A 9,773-nucleotide genomic window follows, 5' to 3' on the forward strand; every position below is an offset into this window, starting at 1 on the left:
TATAGTCTCCTCCCCTCAGCCTTTATCTTCAATCTCCTGGCAGGAGGCTTCTTTGCACAGCTTGCTACAGCAGCAGTGTTTTAAGGCAATTCAAAAATCCAGTTCCTCACAGGAGAACAAGAGACAACGAGCATAAAGTTGAAATAAGATTCAGTTTGGGTAAAAAGAAAGACTTTTCCTGTGAGGACAGTGGAACAGATTGCCCAGAGGCTGTGCAGATTCCATCTGAGGAGGTTTTTAAGACCAAATGGAACAAATCTCTGAGCAACTGTCCTGGTCTCAGCTAGGGTAGGATTAATTTCTTCTCAGTAGCTGTTCAGTGCTGTGTTTTGGATTCAGAATGAGAATGGAATTGATAACACATTGATGTTTGGGGGGTTTTTTCTAAGTTGTGTTTATCTTAAGAACTTTTTACTTGTCTTATACCTCCTCTGCCTGTGAGGAGGTATGCAAAAGAATTTAGGGGGAGCATAGCTAAGACAGGTGACCCAAACTGACTGAAGGGATGTTCCACACCATAGAATGTCATGCCCAGTGTAAAAACTGGTGGGAGTTACCTGGAAGGGAAACTCATCTGGGCTTGGGCAGGGGTGTCTGGCATTGGACAGCAAGTGATGAGCAATTGCATTTTGCATCACTTGGGTTTTCCCTTTTTATTATCATTATTGTTATAATTTTCTATTATTACTGTCTTTTACTTTATTTTCAATTCTTAAGCTGTTCTTATCTCAACCTACAAGTTTTACTTTGATTCTCTTCTCCATTCCACTGGGGTAGGGGGGGAGAAAGAGGAAGGTGAGCGAGCAGTTTCCACTGCTGAATTTCTAGCTGGGCTTAAATCATAACAGCAGCCAGGGCTGATCTCAGAGACAGCCCTGTTTTGTGGAGGCGGTTGAACTAGGGACCAGAGACCTTCCAACCTGGATTGCCCTGTTATCCTAAGCACAGTATTGCAAGTGCTTATTCAACCTGTAGATGGCAACATGACTTAAAACTAAAATGGGAAGGTCTACTCATTTTTAATGAGCAGAAATTAATAATATAAATTGATTTCTGTTTATGACAACCATTTTTCAATTAATGCTAACAGCTGAGTATGATAAATTTCTCAAGCTTGAGAATTACATTAATAGGAAAAATAGAAATATAATTCACATAATTTCAATGCTTTTATAAAACTGTGTAGTAATGAAGGATCCAGATAATTCCATACCTTAAAAAAGGGGATTACTCTGTAAGTCTGTATCAGTAATTCAAAATTTGATCCTTAGCTTTTATATGGGGAAATAGACTGCCATGCAAACAATAGCTGCAGAGTCATTGTAGGTGAAGTGCAATGCTTGCTCTATTACAGTGCTTAATCTACTTCAAGTTTATGGTATGCAGGCAAACTGATGGAAAAATCCATTTCCCTGCCATAACCCATCTGAGACAGCTTTGTTCCTGTCTTTGCTTTTCAGTATCACCTCTTCTGTCTTCTACCTGCCCTTAAACCCTGCCCCCCTTCTGGAAAATAATTTTTAACTCAAGTAAAGTTGGTAGAACAGAGCTCAAAAAGAGTTGTCTTGTCAGCACTGACATGGTAAAGTGCTCCAGTGCAGACAGAAAGCTGCATGCAGTTACAATGACCAGAAGAAATAAGGTAGCACTGAAGTTCTATTTAAAGAGACTATTCTGGTCATCCTCCATGTGGCTCAAAAGAGTCTTGAAAACCGCCTCATCACATACAAGATTTGAATACAGGAAGTATTGAAAGTTGAGCCTTGATGTGGAAAAACACAAAAGGTTAGACTAAAAGGTTTTTTGATTGAAAGGCACACTCTTTTAAGATAAAAGATCAGAAGATGGTGTTAAAAGAGTTCACCTATAATCATGTTAGGCTCATTTGTCAGTACTTCTATTGAACACTAAAAGGACTAATCTTCTTAAGCAAATAATTCTATCAGCAACTTTAGGGTGGAAGAGCTAATTATATGTGCCCATGGGTTAAATTCCTATAACAGAAATGTTCTTCCAGGGAAAAGTCAGGTTAGCCGTTAGAATGCTTATATGGTAAACATCCTTTTTATTTCAGTGGGCATTTATTAGTAATTCATTCTCTTAGCCCTAGCAGCTATTTTGCAGAACTGTGTACATGAGTAGCTGAATTCAGAGAGTTCTCTATGAGCTCCCTAGGTAACATCTGTACCACTGCATTTAGAAAAGAAGATTATCATTGTGCACTGATTAGAGTTTAAGGAAAATATTCATGTGTTAGTCGTCTCTCATTTTACTAAGTACTTCTATTGCTACAGTCCTTTTTGATAAGCCTTAAAGCACTTTACTAATACTAATGAAGACAGGTCTCTGATTCTATTCCTAACAAAAGGCGTTTAAAGTTCAATGGCTGGTTGATTTTTTTCAGCACAGATGATAGATAATTGGGCGTTTGAATGGGAGAAGCACAAATGTTCCTAATCTTTAAAATCCTGTTACTTTTAATTCACTACAGATTTGACAATTAGTATTATCCTCAATGAGAATGTACAAATTTTCAGATCTTTCAGAATGAGATGGCTTAAAATTACATTCCTATCATAAAGGCAATTCAGAAGCCAGGTAGATGTGTGATTATTAGCCCAGCTCACTCATTAAAGTTCCATTAACTCCTCTCTCAGTGCCAGTGCCTGTCAGCTGGTGATTTGACCTCTTACACCCTACTGATGAGGATAAACCTCTTTTCCTTTCTCTTGCAGAACTTCTGTCCATAATAGATGCTCAAGGTAACAAGCTGAGAAGCTATTAACACTTTCCTTTCTTTCAGTCCGAGGTCATGCCTTGCAGCCCATTGGGTCAGATCTTGATTCTTCCAGGAGGAAATGAAACCAGAAGGTGATCTCCAGCTGCAGGCCAAGCATACCCATACCCGAATAGGGAAGCAGGGTTCCAAATGAGAGGTTGGTCGTTTGAAGAGTCTCAAATCTTACACATGGGTGCGTTCTGTTATGGAGCCTGGACAACACTTAGCCCAAAGTAAAACAACCAAACCCAATGTTGTGTAGGTACAGGAGCATCAGTGCTCTAGTATGTTAATCTGTTCTTGTCACACCAAAAAGCTTGCTTTTGTAGACATTTTCTGGGAACATTGTGTTTGCAAGGAAGGCAGAATCACTGACATCAGATGTTTGCACCATCGGAAGTAACTTTACTCTGCTTAGCAGGAGTCAGACTCTTATATTACAGCAGTTTAAATGCATTTTCAGCTTATTTAAAACTGCTTCTTCCTGCTTAGAACAGTAAGATTTTTAATTAGCTTTAGAAATGACTGACTTAAAATTCCAGAATGTTCCTGCACTTCAAACCCAGGACACCCTCTCCTACCCCCAACAAAAGGCACTTTGACTTTTTACCTTCACGTCTCTACTGAATTCTTTAATATCTGTGTTGAGCTCATAAACAAAGTTTCAGAACTCTGCATAAAGAGTAGTCTAATAATACATGGCCAAACCATTCACTTGTGAAAGCACAACAGGGTTCATTTAGTGATTTTGTATCGATATGATATAGAAACAAACACCTAGAATTAAACTAGATTTAGATTTAGTGCTCTACAATGGCAGTGGTTTGGGCCAAGGCTCAGTCTTGTACCTTAGCTTGCCTGCAGTGATTCCTTTAAGTGGACGTGTAGGGAAGAGCAAAGCAAAGGAAGCATGTGTGATATTTAACCTCCAACTATTTTCAGTTCAGGCAATTTCGTGATCCTGAGTGTTGTTATTTAGTAATTCTCAAATAATTTCTTTCCCAAGTATTTCTCATCTTCCCTTGAGTATGTTCAAGCTTTTCCCAGGGTTTACTACCCGTTTATGAAGATCCAATTCTTTTTCTTCTTAAACTGCCTCCTTCTGACTTCATCTGATGATCCTTGGCTCCTGTATTTTAGTAGAAGGGATAGTAAAGAATTCACCGCTATCCATCCTCTTGATACCCAGACATTTGTATGCTTCCCAAATGTATCTCCTAAGTGAGGTGTTTACCACAACTGCACAGCTATGCAGTCGCTGCTCCTGTGAAGGCTATTCCAAACCTACCATATTCGTTGTCATTCTTCTAGCTTTTCCTGGGTTTTTTAATATACTGTTTTGGAGATGAAGGATCTAGAAGTGCATACAGTTTCATATTTATAGTATGGATTTCCCACTGGCACAGTAGTGTTTGGTTTGTCCTGTACCTCTTCCAGTATGTGATTTCCTTTTTAACACGCACTTCTTCCCCAAGCATTGAAGCAATGTATTCTTGGAACTAGGTATTGTAAACCAAACATTCCACCCCCGAGTGGTGATTTTGTCCTCATTATTTTATGTACGAAGCTGGGATTTGTTTTGTCTGTGAGTCACTTTGCATGTGTCTATGCTCCAAATTTCGTGTGCCATTGTATTCCCCTGTTACTGACATCATAAAGATTTTCTGAAGTTTTTAACACTTTGCTGTTATCTTTATTATCTTGAATAACTCAGTATTATCATCAGTCTCAGAAACCTCTGTGCTAACCTCTTAATGCATGCACACATCTTCAATCCAGAGCTCTCCAGCTTATGCAGTGACTGCTTAAAGGTGCTTGGTGATGGACTTTGGCAAATGCCTTCTGAGAGCACCATCTCCACTGCAAGCTGGTGTTTCCATGCAGTTCTTAACTTCACCACAGAACTCCGAGGAGGATGTAAGGCAATGCTTTGCAGAAGCCATGTCAGCTCTTACCCAGTAGATCCAATTCTTCAAGTATCCACTATTTTTATCCTGTAATAGATTTGCTCATTACAGTGCAAAGGTCGAGTTCTAATTCACATGGAAAAGACTTAAAATCTTTGTATGTAATCACCAGATTATTATGCAGGAAAAGACTGGTACAGCTGCGTGGCAATGCTCAGTGTTTCAGTTCCTACTGCTGAGATATGGGAAAGATTGTACCTAATGAAAATCTTGTTTCTAAGCATCAGAGATTTGGTTGGAATAGGAAAACGAGGAGATATTTACTTCAGTTCCAAAATGCCCAACAGCAGAAATGAGCTGGTGAAGGAATTCAGACTCCTCAATGATTTGCATTTGCCAAGTAGGACATTTGGCAATGTTGTTAATACCTAACCAGTGCTGAGAACACAAGTCTTAGAAGCAACATCACATAGAAAATCAAGTTAAGCACCTAAATCAATATGTCAGTTTTCAAAGTTCAGGCTATAAGTTTGGGTTTAACTATATCAGTTACGTATGCATTTTTTTAATCTTAAGTTTGCACCTAAGGATCTGATAAAACATGCCCAAAAACGTGGAATTGCTCCTTATAGCAATGCTCACACCCTCCACCCTCCCTCAACACAGGTTAAAATGACTGGCGAAGGCAATACCTACCTCCACCCTAACCTGCTAGTGGACACAGATGCTGTGTAAAGCCTGGCATTTTGATCAAGTCATACATCATCTTGCCTGGGACACATAGCCCAGCTGACAGCTGTCCCACGGAGGCAGCTAAAAACGCATGGTTTTTTTTCTTGTGTGAAAGGAGTTTCAGGCAGGAATAATGGAGTCTTTCTGCTAGGAGTCACAGTGCTTCACATTCAGCACTGAATTTCGCTGGGTCCTGCAGGCACCTCCAGCCCTGACCAGCCCTGACACTTTCTGTGCCAGACTCCGCCCGGTCCTGCCCATTGCATTCTGCAAGGAACGTTTAGATATATGCTGCAACCAGACCATGTAATTAATCCCAACACTTCCTTTGTAAAGCCACCTTCTTTTACACTTTGCAAATAATGCTTGTTACCTAAATGGTTGATAAATTATTAAACTGGGTTACTTAAAAAATCCTGGAAAACTGCAGGGCAGAGTTCACCATCTCACACTGCCCATAAACCCTAAATCTCAGCTAGACTCCTGATACAGATAGTACTTATGTTCTACCAGCAAGTCCAAGGTAAAGAGTAATTCTCTGTTTCACAACATTTTCACATAAGCACACACTCAGACATTTTAGCAATGCCTCAAGCAACCCATCAGATGCTTATTATCCCAGAATAAAATATGATATAATGTTACTGTGATCAAACTCTTGTCTATTTATTTTTTTTTTCCCAAGAGGAAAAAAAATACACTCCATCAAATTATAAAGCTCTCCTAAAGGCGGAGAGTCCTCTACCTCCCTTTTACTCAACCTCTCACAGCAAAGCTTGGGAAGTACATGTTGGGGTGTGTAAAAGAGCAAAAGATCCTTTTCTAGATAAGAAGAAACTTTTGGGGTGAATGCTTTCAACTAATGGTTTAAGAGAAGTGTGATGAAGAGATGATTTTGGAGGCTGGGATGACTGCTTTCTGAAAAGGGATTATTGTTGAGGTTGATACTCTGCGGAGTGGTGCTGAGAAAGGCAGGAATGGAGAGAGAGAGATGGTTTGAGAAGGTAACAGTGCTTGTAAAAATAATTATATTGGGAAATGAATAATATGGGAGGAGATAGTAAGAGATTAGCAATTGTATCTGTGTAAATTGCCATAGCCCCATTTAACTCAGTATTTCTCAGTGTGGGCTCAGTGTATCCATTTAGAGTGTGACTTGTACTCACCCACTGTTGCATTTACTTGAGAGAAGGAAACCAGCCAATTTCTAAAATAGCATTTCTGTTAAAAGCTGGAGTAGAGATCCTTGTCAGCTTGACTGGCAGGAGCCAGCTGAGATACTTCAGGGAGTAGGTAGTGCAGTGGGGTGTGGGCTGTCAAGGAACACACTGATTAAAGGCCAGTTTAAAATAAAAGAGAATCTAATGGAGAAAAAGCATGATTCTGGTCTACCTCACAGCCCATGCAGACTCAGTGTGATAATTGGGTCTAAGGTTTTATTTTATGCCCTTTGTTTTCAAAAGAAGCCAAAGGTTGTGTTCTGCTGTTAATTTATAGCTGGTTTTTAGTACTTTTAAATCAGTAAACAGGAGAAAAACATTATGCCACAACATATACCCTTCTCTCCTCCCCACATCATGCATTTTTGTGGTATTTTACTCTTTTATTTAACACCGACTTCTTCATTTCACCTTCTCTTTGAAGTCGTTCCTCCCTCTGATTCTGAGAAGCATCTTCATCATAGGACCAGCAAATAACTTGTGCCGTACTAAACCAGAATTGTGACTTTTCAATGCTAACCATTCCAGTCAGAGGACCTGCCACGCTCCTACAGTGTCTATCCTTGCCTACCCATGCCCTGGGGACTACCATTCAACCTTGCATAGCTGTATTGGCGTTTCTTCCTCATTTTGCTGGTATGGAAAGAGCTGTGTAAAGTCAAACTTCAGGACAGACATTCAGTAGGACCTTAGATTCAGAAAGTCACTGCCTTATTTTCTTACTGATGAGCTCAGCCCTTCAGCTCGTCAGAGCTCTCCAATACGGGCTCCAGGTGTCAGACATAGCAAGGGGAGACCCAGCAGAGTCCAGAGCTTGTCATACTTGAATTTACACAACAAAGACCTTAGGAAACATAAGAGAAATAAGCTTGCAGAAGGCTGGTATATTGTCTTTGGCAAAGCAGCTGGCCTACAGCTGATACTTTTTTACTGAGGACCTTTTTGATGCTGAATCTGTTCAGGAACTGTGAAGTGATTTGTTACCTTCAAAGAACAGGTTTGTCTTTAGTGCTTTTAAGGCTTAGTTGAGCAAACAGATGAAGTGCTATTTCTACAGTGCACTAAAAAAATTGCACTCTGTTCAGAATATAAAAATTATAATGAATTGAAAAATGAGAATCAGGTGAATGAGAAAACTTTTCATCCTTGGAAACTTCTCCCTCCTGCCTCATATATTAAAGCAATGTGGATGTAGAAGGTAAATCCTTTACTGTGTAGGACAACTATATTTTATGCTGTAATCCCTTAAGCTAACATCAGGAAATAATTGGAGAAATATATATCAAAGGTCTTTTCTTTGTCACATGCAGTGTTTACTTTTTAACATAATTTTCTTCCAATGTTATAAATCTGAGAAAGGATACATGAAAAGAACTGATTAGCATTTCTGCTGTCAGAACTTCAGCTGTCACTGCTATTTACTAGCCCCTTTTATGTTCTCCGCTGTACTACATGAGCAATTTTCTGATCCTTATAACGTTCCTGTTTTCAGACAGAACTTTGTGCATGTAGAACAATTCATAATTCAGTTTATTATCAGCATAATTGTCTATCCAAGGTAAAAACATCACAAGAAATTTGATTCTAGGATTTAAATTGCTTTTGGGCATTAAACAGGAGATTTCCAGCCTGTCATATTTGTAACAAGCGAGTAAAGAATAAAATAACGTATTGTGCTGAGGTTCTTGTCGAAAGACCATTATGTGGCTGTGAAAGAATGTTGAGGTAAAATCAGAGCCAGACAGACAAATTCACAAAAAATATGTGTGTCGGAAGGGCATTGGATTTTACATGCCATGGAGTCTAACCACAAAGGTTATTGGAGAGACCCATGTAGGCACAAAGTGTTCTGAAACAAGGTGTTCAGTCAAAAAAATTGCTGCTTTCCAGAGACGCGTATGGAGGAGAAACTGTGAAAACAGTGAAGTGACACATTCCTGGTGTTCTGTGTTCTAAAAAGCACATTGACACATGCTTACTATAAAATAATTTGATATGCATTTCTTATTCCTAGAAGATCAGATTGATAGAATTCATATGAATCGAATTCCTGTAGGGACTACGCACTGAGACACACATGCACAATGTGAGAAAATCTTTCTGATCCATCTCTGGTCCCTTGGAACATCTGAGGCAGAAGAACTTTTCCAGGGTTCTTTGTTGCCCTTTGTTGGCTCTTCATGGCAAGATCTCTGCATTGGATCCCCACATTCATGTGGACCTGCTTATCTCAACTACAGACAGATTATTCTACTGGGATATAGCAATTTGCATCATACTGCTAATAGGAATCAGAATGTGGGCACAATGTACTGCAGCTTTTCCATTTTAATGGCTTAATTATGTATTTTAAAACAGAGTTATATAGAGTTGAAATAAAATCAAATCTGTATTAACAGACTCTGAGATGAATATGCTTCTTTGTGGGGTTCACAATTAGTACATCACACATCTTCATTCTGTAGATGTTTCTTTTGTATCTGTTAGTATGCTCAATAGATTAAACAGAATTTACTAGTTTATTGTAGTACATATTAGTATTGAGGTTGGCAGGAAATGTGCAAAAGACTACTTTATGGGGTCTTATATATGATATAATTTACTGAGGCATTACTATTATTTCAGAACTGCCTCTGAAAATCAGGCCTGCCTAAAAGATGAGAAAGTTTGGATGTTCTAGATGCTTTAGAGTGGAGCCAAGCTCTCTTTCACCCAGTTCATATGGGTTAGGAATATTCTGAGCCAAGCACACTTACAGCTCTATCTACTAGCAGATACCCTGAGGCTGCCTTTTTCTAAGAAGTTTGGATGTTCTCAGACAAACTACAACAGTCAATAATGTAGTCAGACCAGGCATGACTTTCCCAGCCTTCATCCTGCTCTTAATCTTGCCATGTATGTAAGGAGGTTACGTGTGGACGTAATTTGCAATTCCACATTAAAGAATTTTTGGGCTCTGTGCCTGCTTTCCTTAAAACCCTAGGAAATTACTGGATAAAAGAATATTATGGTAGTAATAAGAATAAAAGAATATTATGGTAGTAAGAAGAAAAATATTGAAACTCAGATTTTCTGTGCGATCTCAATTCAATCTTCTTCTGTGTCGCTGTTACTATAGAGCCCTATATTAATTAT

The sequence above is a fragment of the Empidonax traillii genome, unplaced genomic scaffold, assembly GCF_003031625.1.
Source record: "Empidonax traillii isolate 1590-97213 ecotype Southwest subspecies unplaced genomic scaffold, ASM303162v1 scaffold374:size1477467, whole genome shotgun sequence".
NCBI classification, from domain to species: Eukaryota; Metazoa; Chordata; class Aves; order Passeriformes; family Tyrannidae; genus Empidonax; species Empidonax traillii.